At 39.7% G+C, this 16,895-nt stretch overlaps 1 long non-coding RNA gene across 3 annotated transcripts in view; it reads left to right on the top strand.

Moving 5' to 3' along the window:
* The first annotated feature begins 760 nt into the window (after window positions 1-760).
* LOC120408886 overlaps window positions 761-16,895 on the top strand; it is a 28,723-nt gene continuing 12,588 nt past the window's right edge. Inside the window, exons 1-3 of one of the 3 annotated variants that reach the window (XR_005600992.1) lie at window positions 761-898; window positions 981-1,134; window positions 9,740-9,867. This is a non-coding gene — a long non-coding RNA (uncharacterized LOC120408886). Of the gene's footprint in view, window positions 899-980; window positions 1,135-7,466; window positions 7,734-9,739; window positions 9,868-16,895 lie in introns of those variants that run through there. The other 2 variants (XR_005600994.1, XR_005600993.1) reach the window with 2 other exon arrangements.

The following is a 16,895-nucleotide window of genomic DNA, read 5'->3' on the forward strand; positions in this document are numbered from 1 at the left end:
CTAGGAACAAAGAATGTAGGCTGTATTACAGCAAGGGGGATTCTATCCTGAAGAAGATTTGGGGAGTAATGGTGGATAATCAGCTGAACTTGAGGGCGTAGTGCAACACTGTGGCTAAGCGGGATAATGCAATCCTTAGCTATATCAGTGGGAATCTCAAGTATGAGTAGGGAGGTTATTTTCCCTCTGTATTTGGCACTGATGAGATCGCTTCTGGAATACTTTGTCCAGTTCTGGTGATCACAGTTTAAGAAGGTTGTTGATAAATTGGAGCGGGATCAGAGAAGAGCCACAAAAATGATTAGAGTATTAGAAAACATGTCTTATAATGCTAGACTCAAAGAGCACAAACTATTTAGCTTACCAGAAAGAAGGATAAGGAATCACTTGATTACAGTCTATAAGTTCCTACATGGCGAAATATTTAATAATGGGCTCTTCAATCTAGCAGAGAAAGGTATAACATGATCAAATGACTGGAAGTTGAAGCTAGACATATTCAGACTGGAAATAAGGTGTAGCTTTTTAACAGTCAGAGTAATTAACCATTGGAACAACTTACAAACGGTCATGCTCCATTACTGACCATTTTAAAATCAAGATTGGATGTTTTTCTAAAAGCTCTGCTTGAGGAATTGTTTGGGGAAGTTCTGTGCCTGTGCTATGCACAGGTCAGACTAGATGATCACAATGGTCCCTTCTGGACTTAGAATCTAAGAACTTTCAGAACTGAACTAGTGCTTGAGAGCCTGAAGGTGAAACTGAATAGAAAGTGACTATAAATGAATGGGAGTCACTGCATATATGAATGAAACAGACTTTCCAAGCTGAGAAAAAATGTTTGTAGAGTGAAATTATCTTCACCTGCATTAGGCTTGAGTAACTGGGATTTATGCAGGTAAATTATGCAGTTGTTTGGGGGGCAGGGGTGAAATGCAGAGGCAGGATGACATTACAGTCTCTCTTCTCTGTGGGAATAGGTTCAGAGAGTTGGAGTAGAAGCTGCAGCCCTCTATGCCAGTTCAGAAGATAGAGGTCCCCTTACATGACTGCTCTGCTTACAGGTCTCCCTGCTCATCCCCACAGCAGAAATGAGGTGACATGAAGAACCTTGTGTTGGTACTTCACTCCAAGGTAAATTTTAGCCAGAATCAAGAAATATAAATAGTGAAAAGTAAATGAAATACCGGTAGTTTCAGTTTTAGTATCCTAAGGTGCTATTTGTAAAAAAGGTAAAGATTTTGGGGGAAGGAGAATGGGGTGCAGGCCCCCTTTAAGTCTAGGAGTATGGATGACATTGCTACTGTTTAATACCACCAGCTTCCTTTAATACAAGGAGAATGAAGCAATGAATTGAGAACAATCCCTTCCCTCCCATCCACCCCCCAAAATCCCAATAAAATAAAATACTCTACCCATGGTGTCTAATTTTGACATCATCCACAAGAACCTTAGCCTGGAAATTCCAAAGGATAGTATGTCACTCTCACTTTGCCCATCAGTGCTGCATGGGAGAGAGGCTGTGTCATGGTTATGCAGGTTGAAACGGAATCGGAGCATTAAAAGGGATTTTCTAAAACACTCTGAAGTTTGAAACTCAGCTTTCTGCTGTGTAGAGTGATTCTTGGATTGTGGTCTCAGATGAGGGCTATTTCCAGCATGACTTGCTGCAGTGTACACGTGTTGTCACTGTCGATGTCAGTACATGAAACAAGCCACTTCTTCAGTAAATCACATTGAATTAATTTGATTTAATTGCTTACATTTGCCAAGATAAAAAATGCATCATGTCTATTCAATTCAAAGCAAATAAATCAGGGAGGAGGTCAATAACTAACCTTATTGAAATGGTCTGTGGGCAAAAAGTTGTTAAAGAGAATATAGCAATTAGACAGTCCAGTCACAAGAATTAATTAAAAAGTTCCACATGCAACATTAAATAGTTTTAGAGGAGAGTTAAAAATGTGTCAGTACACATTCACCGACACTCTCAACTTCACTAACATTCCAAAAAGCATGAAGCACATGATTCAAAAGTGAGTTAAATTCCAGGTCTCAACAGAAACAAAGCAGTCTTAATTGCAGACTCAGAGACATTACTCATGGTACCAACAACAATGGAGGCTATTCAGCGCACATAAATCATGAGGTGTGCTGTTGTGTATTTGCCTGTACTTCTAAGACTATAAGCAAGCTGAAATGAGTTGGGCTAATACTAAAAACAAAGGGGAAAAGTTTCACTTTAGTGAATGGGGATTTTGCTGTACAAATCATCTCAGTGTCTTAATGCTAAATCCCTGTATAATAGTTGGAAAGTGCACCTCTAAACACTGCCTTCTTGATGAAGGGAATTATTGACAGACATTAGCTAATCTTACTATTGATTATAATAGCAATTTATTGGAAGCCTGGCAACAAGTACCATTAACTCTAGCAAAGCTTTGCTATGAAATGAATGAACATCATAGAGATCTATAGGAGAAGGTGTAGAGTTGAATGTGTTCCCCCTCCATGCTCAAGAATCCAGGATTTAGATCCTCAGATGCTCCTGAGTTCTGGTAGACACTGCAGAGAAGGAGAGAGGAGGGGATATAGATAGCTCTCTGCTACCTTGCTGATCCCCACACTCCCTAATTCTGGGGGCTGGTTTTGGGTTGTTCTAACTTCCGTTCCATTGATCCAGGATCTCTGGAGCACAGTGTGCTCTGGCTGTGCCCCCTCCCATACCTGGTACGATCCCAGAATTCCCACTACACTTAATTTAGTTTAGCAACTGCCTTGTAGAATATCAGAGATTGTAATTTTTCATTTACATTGGTAATGCACCCAGCCATGGCACCCAGGCTACAGCAAATTTCTTATTTCAATGGGATTTTTTTTCACATGGGGGGAAATGATTATTTTTAACTATTTTGCATGTAAAGCCATTTGGTTATTTATTTTTTCTTTTCTCTAGCTAAATAAGATATGTGGAACTAATGAGTCTGAGATTATTAGTAGAAGTAATTATACATATAGAGTAAAAAATGAAAGATTTATGATAAATTGTAATAGTTTTTTTATTATATTGTCTCAGTTTCTGTTAAATAGAACAAGCAGTTAGTGTATGCTAGGGGATTAGAAGTTCAAATATATAGCTTCTGGAACACAAGCAGATTTAAAAAATATTTGCAGCTACTGTAAATTGACAAGCATTGCTACCAGAATGAGACTCACTTACATCATGAAAGAGAATTGAATGGCTGGAGCTCTCACAGCTTTCAAGTACATCTTAAAGTGCTGTTGTGCTCTCTAAAAATCAGAGTTTAGGTTCCATGTTTGTGTCCTGAGGACTCCATATCAAATGTGATTGATTTTCAGTTAAGAACCTCATGGATTTTTTTTCCTCTACCAAATGCCAGTATTGCGAACTCAGTGTCAGATTCTCAGTTATGATCTGGCCTCATAATGTATTGCTTAGCAAGCACAAAGAGGCTAGAGTCTGCCTACAAATGGCCAATGGATAGTTCTCCTGATAGAGCTGTCCCCTACTACCAGACACATCCATACCAGTGTAAGACCACTTAAATCTTTTTGTTCTGTGTATTGCATCTGGCACAACGGGGTCCTGATCCATGATGACTGGGGCTCCTAGGTGCTACTGCAGTACAAATAATAAGAGTTGTGCTGGGTGAGAAAGGTGTGATAGACTGTAGCTCTTGTACACTGATCCTCCAAAGCTGTATGTTCCCTTTGAGACCCTAAGCCAGTAGCATAAAGAATAGCAGCTAGGCTCTTTAATTCATGGCTGGGCTAGCACAGGCTTAGATAAGGGAGCTGTAATCTACTTCCCTGTGTCAAGTCTGAGTGTCCAGCTGGGGTTCTTTCCTTCTCATACATCATCACTATTAATAAAGAAAGCCTGGGCCAAATTCTGCTTTCTGAAACATGGGTAAGTAGCCACCTTGTCCTTCAGTGGGATTGCAGAGGTGTAACTGAAGGTATAATATAGCCTTTTACTCGTGGTGATACAAGGAAAATAAAGAACCCAAATAGGCTTTATGATCTAAGGCTGAGTCTACCAGATCTGGCATTTAGAACTGACTATTTTTAAAACTTGAAACCTGAGAAAATCTGGTAACGAATCAGTGAAACACAAAAAAATTGGAGCCCTACTGTGCCAGCTTTAGAGCTTTAAGGAGTGTTCAACAGAATGGGGGTCAGACAGAAAAAGATAGGAAGAAATGACTGAGACAGTGTGTCCCATTTGGAGAATTTTACTTTAGGTTATAACATCAGACATAAATATGATCAAATAGAAGTTCAGTCGTGCTTCATCCACAAGCAGGAATTTCATCCAAAAAGTATTGTGAGAAGCTCATTTCCCAGTTATGCCATTGGGAAAGTTTACGTAGGGAGGAAGGACTGCTAAACAAAAATCTCTGATATGCGTGGAAGATTGTTGCAGAGGGGAGAAAGTTGGTGCAAATATTTGTGGCTTCATTTTTTCCAAGGCCTGGTCAAGTCCTACTCACTTGCCATGTGTCCTGAAACTTGATACAATGCAACAGCCTTAAAACTACAGCCTATAGGAATTTGGGATGGTCAAACTGCTATGGAAAAATTATGAACAGTCCTGATCAAAGCCAGACATTTTTGAAGGTGTGGGTTAATTTTGGTTAGGTAAACCTCCTACCTGATTTAAGACTTTGTCCCAAACACAGCCTTTATCTTTGCTGATAATCTGCATGCATTGTATACAAAGGGGTTTTTGCTGTTATGATTTCCTGTGCTGGTTACTTTCTTCAAATGTTATGCATCACTGGTTGATCCTTAGAGAGGAAAAGATTTTAAGATATTAGGCAGCCAATGTCCATCAGAGACTGTCAGAAAATATCTGCAAAGTAAAAGGCAGTTTACTGTGGCTCTGGGAGAAGAATGGAGCTGGTTGTGAGCTAGAGAGGTGAAAATAGAGGGGCTAAAGTGTGAAGGAAATCAGATAGAGAGGATCAGATAGAGAGAGCTGATTGTGCTAGTGGAAGGACAGGATGGGGAACATGACAGAATTTGGGTTGGATATAACAAATTGCATCACAGGGCTTGTTGTATGAATAGTAAGTGTGGCAAGCTGGGGTGTGAATCTACCAAACACTAGCCTGCTCCACACTTAGTGGCCATGTGGACCCTGCTGCCATACAGTAAAAGTTTGTTTGTGTGCATTGATCTACCCCTGTTTCAAAACGGGGTAAATCAAAGTGTACTACAGAACTTTTAGTGCATGGCAGCAGGGACCACATAGACACTTACTGTGTAGCAGGCTACTCTGAGGTAGATTTACACCCCAGCTTGCAATACACTAATTGTTCATATAGACAAGCCCATGGGAAGAACAGCGTGATCCAGTAAATAGAGCACTAGGCTAGGCACTGCCATTGATGTGCTGCGTGACCTCGGGTAAGTGACTTAACCTCGCGGTTTCTGCACCTGTAAAATGGGGATGATACCTTCCTTTGTACAGTGCTTTGAGATCTATGGAAGACAAATGCTGTGTAAGTGTTAAGTCTGATTTTAATAGAAAGCTGGACATGCTTAACTAATGGACATGATTTGATTTAGAAAGAAATTGGAATGTTTATTCCCTGGTCAGTTTTCCAGTGTGTTTCAAAGTTCAAAATTCACTTTCCATGAATATTCTGAAATGTGCTTATAAAATTTGCTGATTCCATTAACAGTCCTCTCAGCAAATTCTTACTACAATATTCAGAGAATGCAAAATATAAAAGAAACATAAGGACAGGTGAAGCAAATTTTTTCTCTGTTTCTTTTAATTTGAGTGAATAGGAATGGTTTTTTTTGTATTTGCCCTCTGTCTGAACCTTCTTTAAGTTTGCCCATCACTAAGTTCATCTTATTTCCTCTGCAGAATGGTGAAATAAATGCCAGTGCATACTATTTTAAACGGTGCTTTGGAAATCTGCAAGGTGATTCAGATAATGGAAGATATTTTGTCTAGCCAACTAGAGAGAATCAGTTAGACTTTACAACATAATACACATTTTTCACCTAACGTGTTGGAAATCAGAATTCTGTCTTCAGTGGGACCTCCATGCAGAATGGTTCAGAGTGCTACAGTCTAGTTAATGAAGTGTGCTAATAGTAATTAATTTGACTGTTTGTTATAGGATGACAATGTTCCTTATTCCTAGATTATTTTGATGTAGAAGTGCAAGGAATATTATAGAATGATCAGGGCTTAGTGTGTAGTTGTAGCAACTTTTAAAATCCATGGAGGAGCTTCTACCCGCTGTGTAACATATAGCATTTATATATCTCTCTGTATTTGTGTGTATATAGAACATGTATATAATTTATTTGGCAATTAAAAAGCATAAATATGTTTTGGGGGAAAGGAAATCACCCTCTAGCCTCCCTTAAAACCTCCTGAATATTGGGTCTCAATTAAAATGGATTCTGTGTCTAGGGTGACCAGATGTCCCAATTTTATAGGGACAGTCCCGATTTTTGGGTCTTTTTCTTATATAGGCTCCTATTATCCCTCACCCCCATCCCAATTTTTCACATTTGCTGTCTGGTCACCCTATCTGTGCCTGCCTTTTGGACATGAGTCATGCAGAATCTTTTTTTTTTTTTAAATCCATGAATACAGCATTGCTATGTGTTAACCCTAGCAGAAAGTAAAGTTTTGCTAAAGCCTTTCCAGCTGGATCCATGAACAATTTGCCTTTGAGACAACATATTCAAAAACAGTTCCCACAGTCATGCATGAGCTTAAAACAAGGAATGAATTTGGTCTTTCTGTTATGAAATTATGACGGCACTGTTTATGACATAAAATAAATTCAGATACTCTTATGAATAAAGATACTGCTAAAGTAGGAATTAGAACTACTAAAGTTAGGAGACTAACTTTAATATACATCAGAACAAATTTAGAGACAAAGTTAGCTGAATCTTTATGGTTTTTCTTTTCTCTGGGACAAATGCCTGAACCATGTTGCCTTCAGAACCTCAATTTACCTTGGCCATATGGCATTAGAAGAGAAATGGAACCCTGATCCTCCCATGAGCAGCTACATAGCTTCTGTACAGCTGTTCAGAGCTGCCTTGGACAGAGGAGGTGGAACCCATCTGGGTGGTTATATTACTATTTAGCAGTGATATCTGCTGGCAGAAAAAGCGGGGAGGCAGTTCCCTCTCTAATGTCTGAGCTGGTGGTGGGGGGGCGGGGAGGGGAAAGGAGTGGCAAAGGAGGGATGGGGGAAGAGGCAGTGTTCTCCTCAGCTGTCTGACAGCCAGAATACTTTATGGATGATAAGGCCTAGATCTAGCGAGGAAGGATGTCTGCATGATGCTCAGTGCTGTCAGGGTGTAAGTGGAGAGCACATTGCTCTTTGTATGACCCTTCAAACTAACTCACAAACTATGTTTTAGTTTTTGCTCTGACTCTGGTTCATTCTATCATACAGCTGGTATGTGAAAATATCTCTATGGAGCATGAACAGGAAGAATCTGTGAAGGGTGCTTGAAGGACAGAAAGTGGCATTTTCAGGAGCTCCCTGTTCTCCAGAGATGTTCTGTAGATTCCAATCCAGGTGGGGAGGGATTCTGTATTGCTTTTACTTCCTCAGGACTAATCGGATCAGTGTTGAACAGGCACATGTAGGAATAAGGGAATTACTTCCCTTACTTCTATGTGGAAGAGCTGTTGAACCTTCAACTCCTATCGTAATCAAATGCCAATTTGTGTAAGGATTTGTCTTCACTGAACAATGATGAAAGTCTGAGGAACTCAGCATCTTGGAGCACCAGCTCATTCAGAACTGCAGTCAATATCTGAAAACTAATACCAATAATAGTGATAAAACCTCCAAAATATAAAAAGCCAGATCTTCAGCTGGTATTGGCTTTAGTGGAGCTAGGCTGTTTTAACAGCAGCTGAAGAGCTGTCCCATAATGTCATCTTTTCAGAAGCTTTGGAGAAAGCAGCAAAGATTTTGTTCTAGTCTCTATGCCTCTTGAACTATCAAGAAAATAGGCCAGTCATGAAATAAAAATGCAAAATAATCCTTAAATGTGTGTCTAATTCATTCTGGTGAAAATCAGCTCTTACGAAAATTGCAATTAATCACATGTCCAAACTTCCATATATGTTAATTGGATTTATTTAATATAGTTCAGGGAATGCCTGTGGAAGTTTTCCGTGTCAGCTCTTCTTTAAATTCACTGCATGGTTCTATTTTAAGATGAAAAGCCGTGTTTTCAAAGCTATTGTCCTATATATTTTATAATCTTACCTACTGGTTTAACTCTAGTGGGAACTGGCAATGTCTACTCAGCACCTCGTTTTCATCCAACCACAGCTCTAAGGTTGCACACTAGATTATAACATGTAGGAGCAAAAATAAATGACAAACTTAACAGTGTAACACAAATAGAAATGTGTAACAACTATTATTATTTGTATTGTAGTAATGTGTAGGGGCCATAATCATTGACCAAAATACTAGGTGCTTTACAAACACACAGGAAAAAGATATGCTGAGGGGATTACAATCTAAGTATAAAACAACAGCTAACAGGTGCATACAACAGACAGGTGGAGCATAAGGAAACCATGAAACAATAAAAGCTGAGTTAATGAGTTCAAAACATATAAAAATGTTTTTGTTTGTTTGTTTTTTAAGCTTTGAGCTGGTACTTAGAGATTAATTTAGTCAAGAAAGGAAAAGAATCTTTTCAAAGAGACAGGCAATATTACAATCTATCTCCCAAATAATAAATTTATTTGGTAGTCCCTGATATTATTCAGCCAAAAGACTGGTTTGAGTTTAGCTGCATTTTAGATTAGCTATACAATACTCTGTGGGGTGTAGCATAAAGAATTCTGATAATTACCAATGTAACCAACAGTCTATTTTGGTTCTCTTACTAATTTTCTAATGAATAATGCAACTATGTGGGGATTATTAACAGTAGTCACCATACCAAGATCTAAGAAGAATGCTTTCTGCTCTTATTGGCAGTATTAACTAGGGCAGAGGCACAGCAGATGTGGTATTGTGTTCAGCTATATCTCCTTGTATAAATGTGCCTTTGGAAGGTGAGTCCAGATAAAATGCATCTATGCAGCTGAGCTCTCTCTCCTCATAGAATGAAACAGAAGGAAGAAAATTTCTGCCTTTCTTTGATTTTCTTGGGAGTAGAGGGGAATTTTAAGGCAGGAATAATTTTCTACCAACATTCTTAAGTTGTGATGGATATTATTCTTGCCTACTTTAATTTTCTCAAATGAATGCACAAGTCTCAGATTTATCTGCGGATCTTCATATGAAGAAAAAGTTCAAACCTCATTTGCTTGGCTCCTTATAACACATTAATATTTTTGTTAACTGAAAATGCAGGTGATTATTTTTCTTTTCTGAGGCTGGTTTTAGTCTGAATTCATTTAGGTTACTATCTTGCTTTATTCTGGCAGTTTACTCATTGTTGCTGATAACAAACAGCTGTAAATTATAATTACACCTCTTAATAGATGCCATTAAGAGTGCACTGTGATCATGGAGGACATGATATTGCAGCTAAAGGATAAAGCTGCAGGTAAAAAGAACAAACTAGCATCTCATTAAGAAGACAGTGTTAATGATGACACAGGGACACCTCAAGCTTTGAGACACGATTTAAAACAACTTTTGTTAAATGAATCACTATCCTACAAACTTCCTCTTGCTGCTTTTTCCAGGTAGTGTTGGAGATTCAAAGGTGTGGATTTCATCTCCTCTGACTGTTATCCCAATAAGAAATGGGAACAGAAGTAAGGCAGCGTCAAGAATGTTATATCTCACTTTTAAGGGTGAGAATTAAATTCACAATATCGTTTTTTTTCCAGTGTTCATAAATGGTAAATAAACTACCTAATATTATGTGCATAGGTATTTTATAAGTAATAAATGGAATTGAAATACAATAAGATCCACTATATTTAAGCCCCAATCCTGAAAGTACCTATTCATGTGTTTAATTTGAAGCATGTGAATAGTGCTTTTTTCATAAATTATATCTATTACATAAATTCACATGAAGTATCTTAACTTAAACTTCCTTGTGCAACCTACAACAGTCTCCTAATGTGAGGCGATTACAACATGGCCCGGCTGCGGCTCTTCGGCCCCCAGGCCAGGCGCTAGAGCCAGGTTGAGGTAAGAGCCAGTGGGCAGTTGTGGGAAGCTGTGAACCCTTCAACCTGGCCTGGACGGGGGACCCAGCAGGCGGAGAAATGGGTCAAGGGCTGCTCTCGCCTCCCCACCCGCAAGCAAGTGGGGGGGCCTGGGCTTCCTGGCCTGGTTCTGGCTTCTGACTTGGCCGGGGGGTGAGGCCTTACAGGGGAGAGAAGGGGAAGGAAGAATCAGTCGCCCCTGCCTTTACTATGGTTTCAACCAGTTTGCCTGGTATTAAAGTTAGATTTACCAGCCTGTCATTGACAGGATTGCCTCTGGAACCTTTTTAAAAAAAAATGGCATTACATTAGCTATCCTCCAGTTATCTGGTACAGAGGCTGATTTAAGTGATAGATTACATACCAAAGTTGTTAGTTTTGCAATTTCATATTTGAGTTCCTTCAGAAATCTTGGGTGAATGTCATTTGGACCTGGAGACTTCGCACTGTTTAATTTATCAGTTGATTCCAAAACCTCCCCTATTGACCCCTCAGTCAGGGACATTTCCTCAGATTTGTCACCTAAAAATTATGGCTTGGGTGTGGGGATCACCCATACATCCTTTGCAGTGCAAAGGATTCCAATGCAAAGGATTCATATAACTTCTCCGCAGGGCCTTAACTGGAGAGAATAACTCAAAGAAGACATTAGGAAGAGACAGGTAATAGTTATGGGGGATTCGATCATTAGAAATATAGATAGCTGGGTTTGCGATGATCAGGAGAACTGCATGGTGACTTGCCTGCCTGGTGAGAAGGTTGCGGATCTCACGAGACATCTAGATAGACTTATGTGTAGTGCTGGGGAGGAGTCAGAGGTTGTGGTACATGTAGGTAGCAATGATATAGGGAAGGATAGGAGAGAGGTCCTGGAGGCCAAATTTAGGATGCTAGGTAAGAGATCGAAGTCCAGGACTTTCAGGGTAGTTTTCTATGAAAAGTTTCCAGTTCCACATGCAGGGCCAGTCAGATAAGCAGAACTGAAGATTCTCAATGTGTGGATGAGACGATGGTGTTCAGAGGAGAGGTTTAGATTTATTAGGAACTGGGGAAACTTTTGGGAAAGAGGGAGCCTATAAAATCATGACTGATGTGGTCTAACCCAGTATGGACATTCTTATGAGTTCTCCTTTAGCACAATGATCATCTGTTGGCCCTACTGATTGTTTAATTGTGTAATTTATCTGATGAACATTTCAAAATCTGTCATCACTGTGAATAAAATGATTTATTTTAGATCTCATTAATAGCAGGAAGTGAGTTCATATGAATGTTATCACCTTATCCTAACATTGATGCCTAGATGCTGTAGTGCTGAGTGCATTAGAAACACCATAGATAGATATTAGAGGGAGGAAAAGTGGGGAAAAGGCATGCGGGAGTGATGCTATAAGCATTTTACTGCTGTTTTGAGGATGAACACATTCTTATGCATGAGATATGCAGGTCTTTTCAAGCCAAATGACAATAATCAAGTATTCATCATAATCATGTTTTGTATGTGCCTCTTGTTCTGATCAGGTTTTGTCCTGTTTTTACATTGCTTTGTGCATTTTTCCCTTTCAAAGTATATTTGTTACTATGGAAACAATGAAGTCATTGGTACAAGTGGAGCTTAGTGGTATGAATGAGGTCCAACATGAGTTGATCCATAGAGTAATTTGAGAATTTATATTATGGTTATTGGAAAAATGGGTGTTTTTATATCAGAGTTATTGTGATTGCATTAGTGATATAAATATAGGCAATCTGAAGAATAGAAAATTATGCCAGTTTTATTCCGTTTCTTTGGAATTTTATTAAAGCACCAAGAAAAAGAAATAAGCAGCTTTAATTGAGGTCCTTTGGAGACAGCATTTTTAAAATTGGCCCTTTCAAGTGCTACAGTTTGTATAGAAAGTAATATTTTTACCCTATAAAGGTGTACATATTACTGTAAGTCGCTAACATTTGCAATCCAAACAGTTTTAATTGCCTTATTATTATTAAATATTTATAACACTCAAAGGCCCAGTCTAGACTGGGGCATGTACAAACACAGGAAAGAGAGCTCCTGGCCATAAAAGGCTTACTCAGAGTTTGGAAATGTAAAAAGTCATGTAACTGCTGTGGGCAGGATTGTGTTCTGCCCTTAAGACACTGCAGGTGCAGATAACCACTGTAGGTGGGCAAAGAGTGGGTGGTTGGATAGATATAGTAAATGAGTGGAGCCTTCGGTATCTATCCCAATGCCCTGGTTAGCAGAGCTGTGTTAGCCCAGAATGGGAAATGATCTGCTACTTACAGAGAACCCTGGAACAAGGAGGAAACAAAGGAGATAATTTTTATTACTTTGAGAGTCACAGTTAATCCCCTGGTATTGCCCCTTACTTAGTGCAGATGGTAAAGTTACAGTCCAGCTCTGTATGATCACCATTCAATTAATCTTTTGTTCTTGTCATGTTTTCCACACACTTGGAGGAAGGGGAAGATAATTGAAATAAAAACATATTCTATTAAACAAATAGAAAAGTGTTTCATATGAAATAAAGAATGAACACAAATAGAATCCTGGTCACCAGAATACAGAAAATAGAGCAGAGTAAATTCAGATGGGGAGAGATAGAGAGAGGCCCCAGTCTGCAGCTGGATTTGGGTGGGCTCTGAGTGGGTATAAGGATTCCTTGCAGCAATCCAATGGCAGGATTAGAGCCTGTCATAAATATAAAGGGAAGGGTAACAACCTCTATGTATTCAGTAATATAAAATCCCTCTTGGCCAGAGGTACAGAATCATTTACCTGTAAGGGGTTAATCAGTTAAATTAACCTAGTTGGCACCTGACCAGAAGGACCAATGGGGAAGGAAGATACTTTCAAATCTGGAGGCGTGGGGGAGGTTTTGTTTGCTCTCTTTGTTGTGCTCTCTCGGAACAGAGAGAGGGACAAGGCAGGAAAAAAAACCCTCTCCTAAAACCCTACCTGAAATAAGCATCTAAGATTACAAAAATTGTAAGTAAAGCAAGGAAATGCATTAGATTATCTTTTGTTTTAGCTTGTGAATTTTCCCTATGCTAAGAGGGAGGTTTATTCCTGTGTTTTGTAACTGTAAAGTTTTGCCTAGAGGGGAATCCTCTGTGTTTTAAATCTTATTACCCTGTAAATTACCTTCCATCCTGATTTTACAGAGGTACTTCTTTTACTTTTTTCTTTATAATAAAGTTCTGCTTTTAAGAACCTGATTGGTTTGTAGTGTCCTAAAACCTCAAGGGTGTGGTCTGTGTTCACCTTGTTTACCTATTTGGTTGGTATATTCTTCTCAAGCCTTCCCAGGAAAAGGAGTGAAGGGGTGTGGGGGGATATTTTGGGGAAACAGGAAGTCCAAGTGGTCCTTTTCCTGAATCTTTGTCTAACTCACTTGGTGGTGGCAGCAGTACTCATCCAAGGACAAGGAAGAATTTGTGCCTTGGGAAGTTTTTAACCTAAGCTGATAGAAATAAGGGGTCTTTCATATGGGTCCCCACATCTGTACCCCAGAGTTCAGAGTGGGGAGGGAACCCTGATAGATCCATAGTGGGGAGTTGTTAATTCATGCCTCATATTTAAATTTAAGGTCCATTAGATTAAATGGAGATTATGTAATTAAAATAAATTCCAATCTGTTTTCCATGGCCCAGAGAGAGTGTAATATTGAAAACTAGTCTATTTTATTTGTTGTTAGTCCAATCCAAGACATCACCAACATCTTCTTATAGCTTTTAATCTTTGTATTCTGGACTAACATCATAACCAGTGCTATGCACTTTCATATTAGCTAAAGATAAATGGGAGTGTGGTACCATAAATTTAAACTGATCTGTAGCCTAACAATATAGGTCTTGGGTATGTGATAGCTGTACTCCACCTGACCTTTCCCTGTTAATTATTTTTTGTTAACCATTTGTAATCTGCCTCTGACAAGGAGAATTGCCAAATATTAATTCACAACCAAATGTATGAAAACTAAAATTGTTTCTATTATAGCAGTAGGATCTAGTGATCTCAGTCAGGATCAGGGCTCTTTTGTGTTAGCTGCTCTACAGACATATTGCAGGACACAGTTCCTGTCCTCAAGAGCTGAGAATGAGCCCATGCTCCCTTCTACTTCTACACATGGAGGGAACCAGTATCTATATGAGAAGGCAGTTTTACATCTGCAACATCTTCATCTTTTCCTTTTCCCTCAACAGCAGCCCTTCTGGTGGAGCCAGAGAAAGCCCTGACAGCTGTAGCTGTGAGGTTGTGTTGGACTTGGCTGGTCCCTTCATACTCTTTACTGCTTCAGCTCCATGGGTAAAAGTTCTGGAAGTAGATACTGGCTGATGCTCTATCAACATACACTGTGTTCTTCTGCACACTGGGGAAAGTTTCACTTCCTGAAGTTGGGGAGTCTGTAAGGTCATTTATGATCAGGACAGGGAGATCTGCAAGCACAAGTTCTTCAGCAGTCTTTCCATCCAGAGGCAAGTGAGGGCTGCTGAGATGGGTGGCAGAGGGGAGCTAAAAGCCATGCATGTGGATGTCCCTTGCTCTATTGGGCACCCTGAGATTTGTGTAGATCTCAGTAGTTTCACAGGCTGAGGAGGTGGAACTTCTTATGGAGATGGGGCAAATTAATCCTCAGTGAAAAAATAAGTGGAGAACTCCATGAGATGCAACTCAGGCAGCAATAGAGGGTTGGGGAGGCCGTCAGTAGGAATACCATAGCATAACATACAGTATAAAACCCATTCTGACGCATTTCACTGATATTAAATGCTCAATTTGAAATGTTTAAGGTATAGACTACTCAAAAACTGAGGCACCCCCAGAAGTGGCCGCTTCTGAAAACATTGGTTGGAACGTATGTTTTAGTACTGTGAGAGAATGATTGCTCCCAAATTTATATATATTTTTAATGAATGCAGAACGTAACACCACAAGGCATAATTATCAGTTCATGAGGCATAATTATCAAGAGCAAGGGATAATTTCAGCAGTCATTCTATATAAAATCTGGAGATTTTATTGCAGTGGGAGCATGAATACTTTGAGCAGTGGTATTGTTACATGTGGGTGAAATGCCTTGAAAGGAATTAACATTAAAGAATTCTGAGGGGGAATGTCCAACACTTATACTTTGCTGAGAGAGTATAATTAACAAACATAAATTTGGCTTGATTACGGTAATTGCACATTTTCAGTTTATAAGCATATTGAAAGAGAAAATATTCAGGGCCTAATTTATTCTATGGGAGGAGTGGGGAATGAACCATTAGATTATAGTATCTCATTTCCAGTAGCATGATTTAAATTATTTACATCAGATTGTGGCAATCTAAAATTGAATGTGACATGAACATAACATTACATAAAATGCATATAGTGCTTTGATCTATGTGCTCCAAGTACTGTACAACATTAACTAATATTCTCACAGAAGATAAAACATACTGGTCATGATTCTCTCTTGTAGCGAGGGAGGAGCTTTTGGGGAGCCATTTATGGCTCCCAGTTCTCATGGCAGATCTGTGCTGGCTCTGATCCCTGGCAGGCTCTAGCTTACACCTGCTGGCTATGATCATACACCACCTTGGGATTGCTCCAGTGCAGTGGGGATCCAGCCTTTCCCTTATCTGCCTCTCACCACCCCTTACGCGGGAGAAGGGAGCAACTGGGATAGGAGTCATGTACACTGCTTCTGCACTCACTGAGAGCTCCTCCTTCCCAGGAGAATTCTAAGCTGAGCAGCTCCAGTTGCTTTCTGAGTGGCATAACAGGGCCAGGATGTGCAGTAGAGACTGTCCCAATAGACCATCTCTTTCTAAGAGTATGCGTACCCTGCAGTAAGAGGTATGACTGCCATATTTGATCTAGTTAGCTCCGGTAACAATAGCAGTGAAGCTGCAGGAAAACAGGATGTACAACCCTGTCTGGGAGCCTGGGTACTTTGGTTGTGCTGCCACCTGTGCTACTGCAGTTTCACTGCTACTGTTATTCTAGTACCTGTATCAAAGTGAGCTGGGCTATATCTACACCAGCTACAGTCACACCTCTGATTGCAGCTTAGACATACCCTAAATAATTTGGAAAGAGGTCACTTGCAAAGCATGCTGAGGAAGACTATATTGTTTTGTCCCCATGGGGAGAGAACTATCTCCTCAAAAATAATTCCATAATGCTGTTAAAATGGAAATGATAATTGAAATAAATAAGCACACACCTCTATACTTTTCTTTGCTTACCTTGTGTACTCATGAAACATTTAGTGGACAGCTCTGTCCTATAAACACTGTGTGTAGAGTAGACAAGCTGCATCTGTTTGTTAAAGAGATTGATTAATGTGGAAAAGGAGCGTGCTTTGAGCCCTGTGAGCAGGGAAAAGGCTGACTTGCTGTAGTAGCTATCTTGTTTGCTTAAAGAGATACAGCTATTTTATATCTAGCCTTGCAGGTGCTAGGAGTTCTGTTTCTCCCACAGCTCTTATCAGTGGAGGAGGAGAGCCTTGGAATCAGATGCCCCCAGAGAGAAAGGGATCCCCCCTCACATGACATTTGGTGCTTGCCCTATATGGCATTCAGTGGTGAGAGCCTGGATTTAAAAAGGAGGTATCTCATTTTAATAAGCAGTTAAGGTACTGTAACCTGCCTGAACCTGTGTGGAGAGAACTGAGGCTTGCAGCCCCAA

This window comes from Mauremys reevesii, linkage group 7 (assembly GCF_016161935.1).
Source record: "Mauremys reevesii isolate NIE-2019 linkage group 7, ASM1616193v1, whole genome shotgun sequence".
NCBI lineage: Eukaryota > Metazoa > Chordata > Testudines > Geoemydidae > Mauremys > Mauremys reevesii.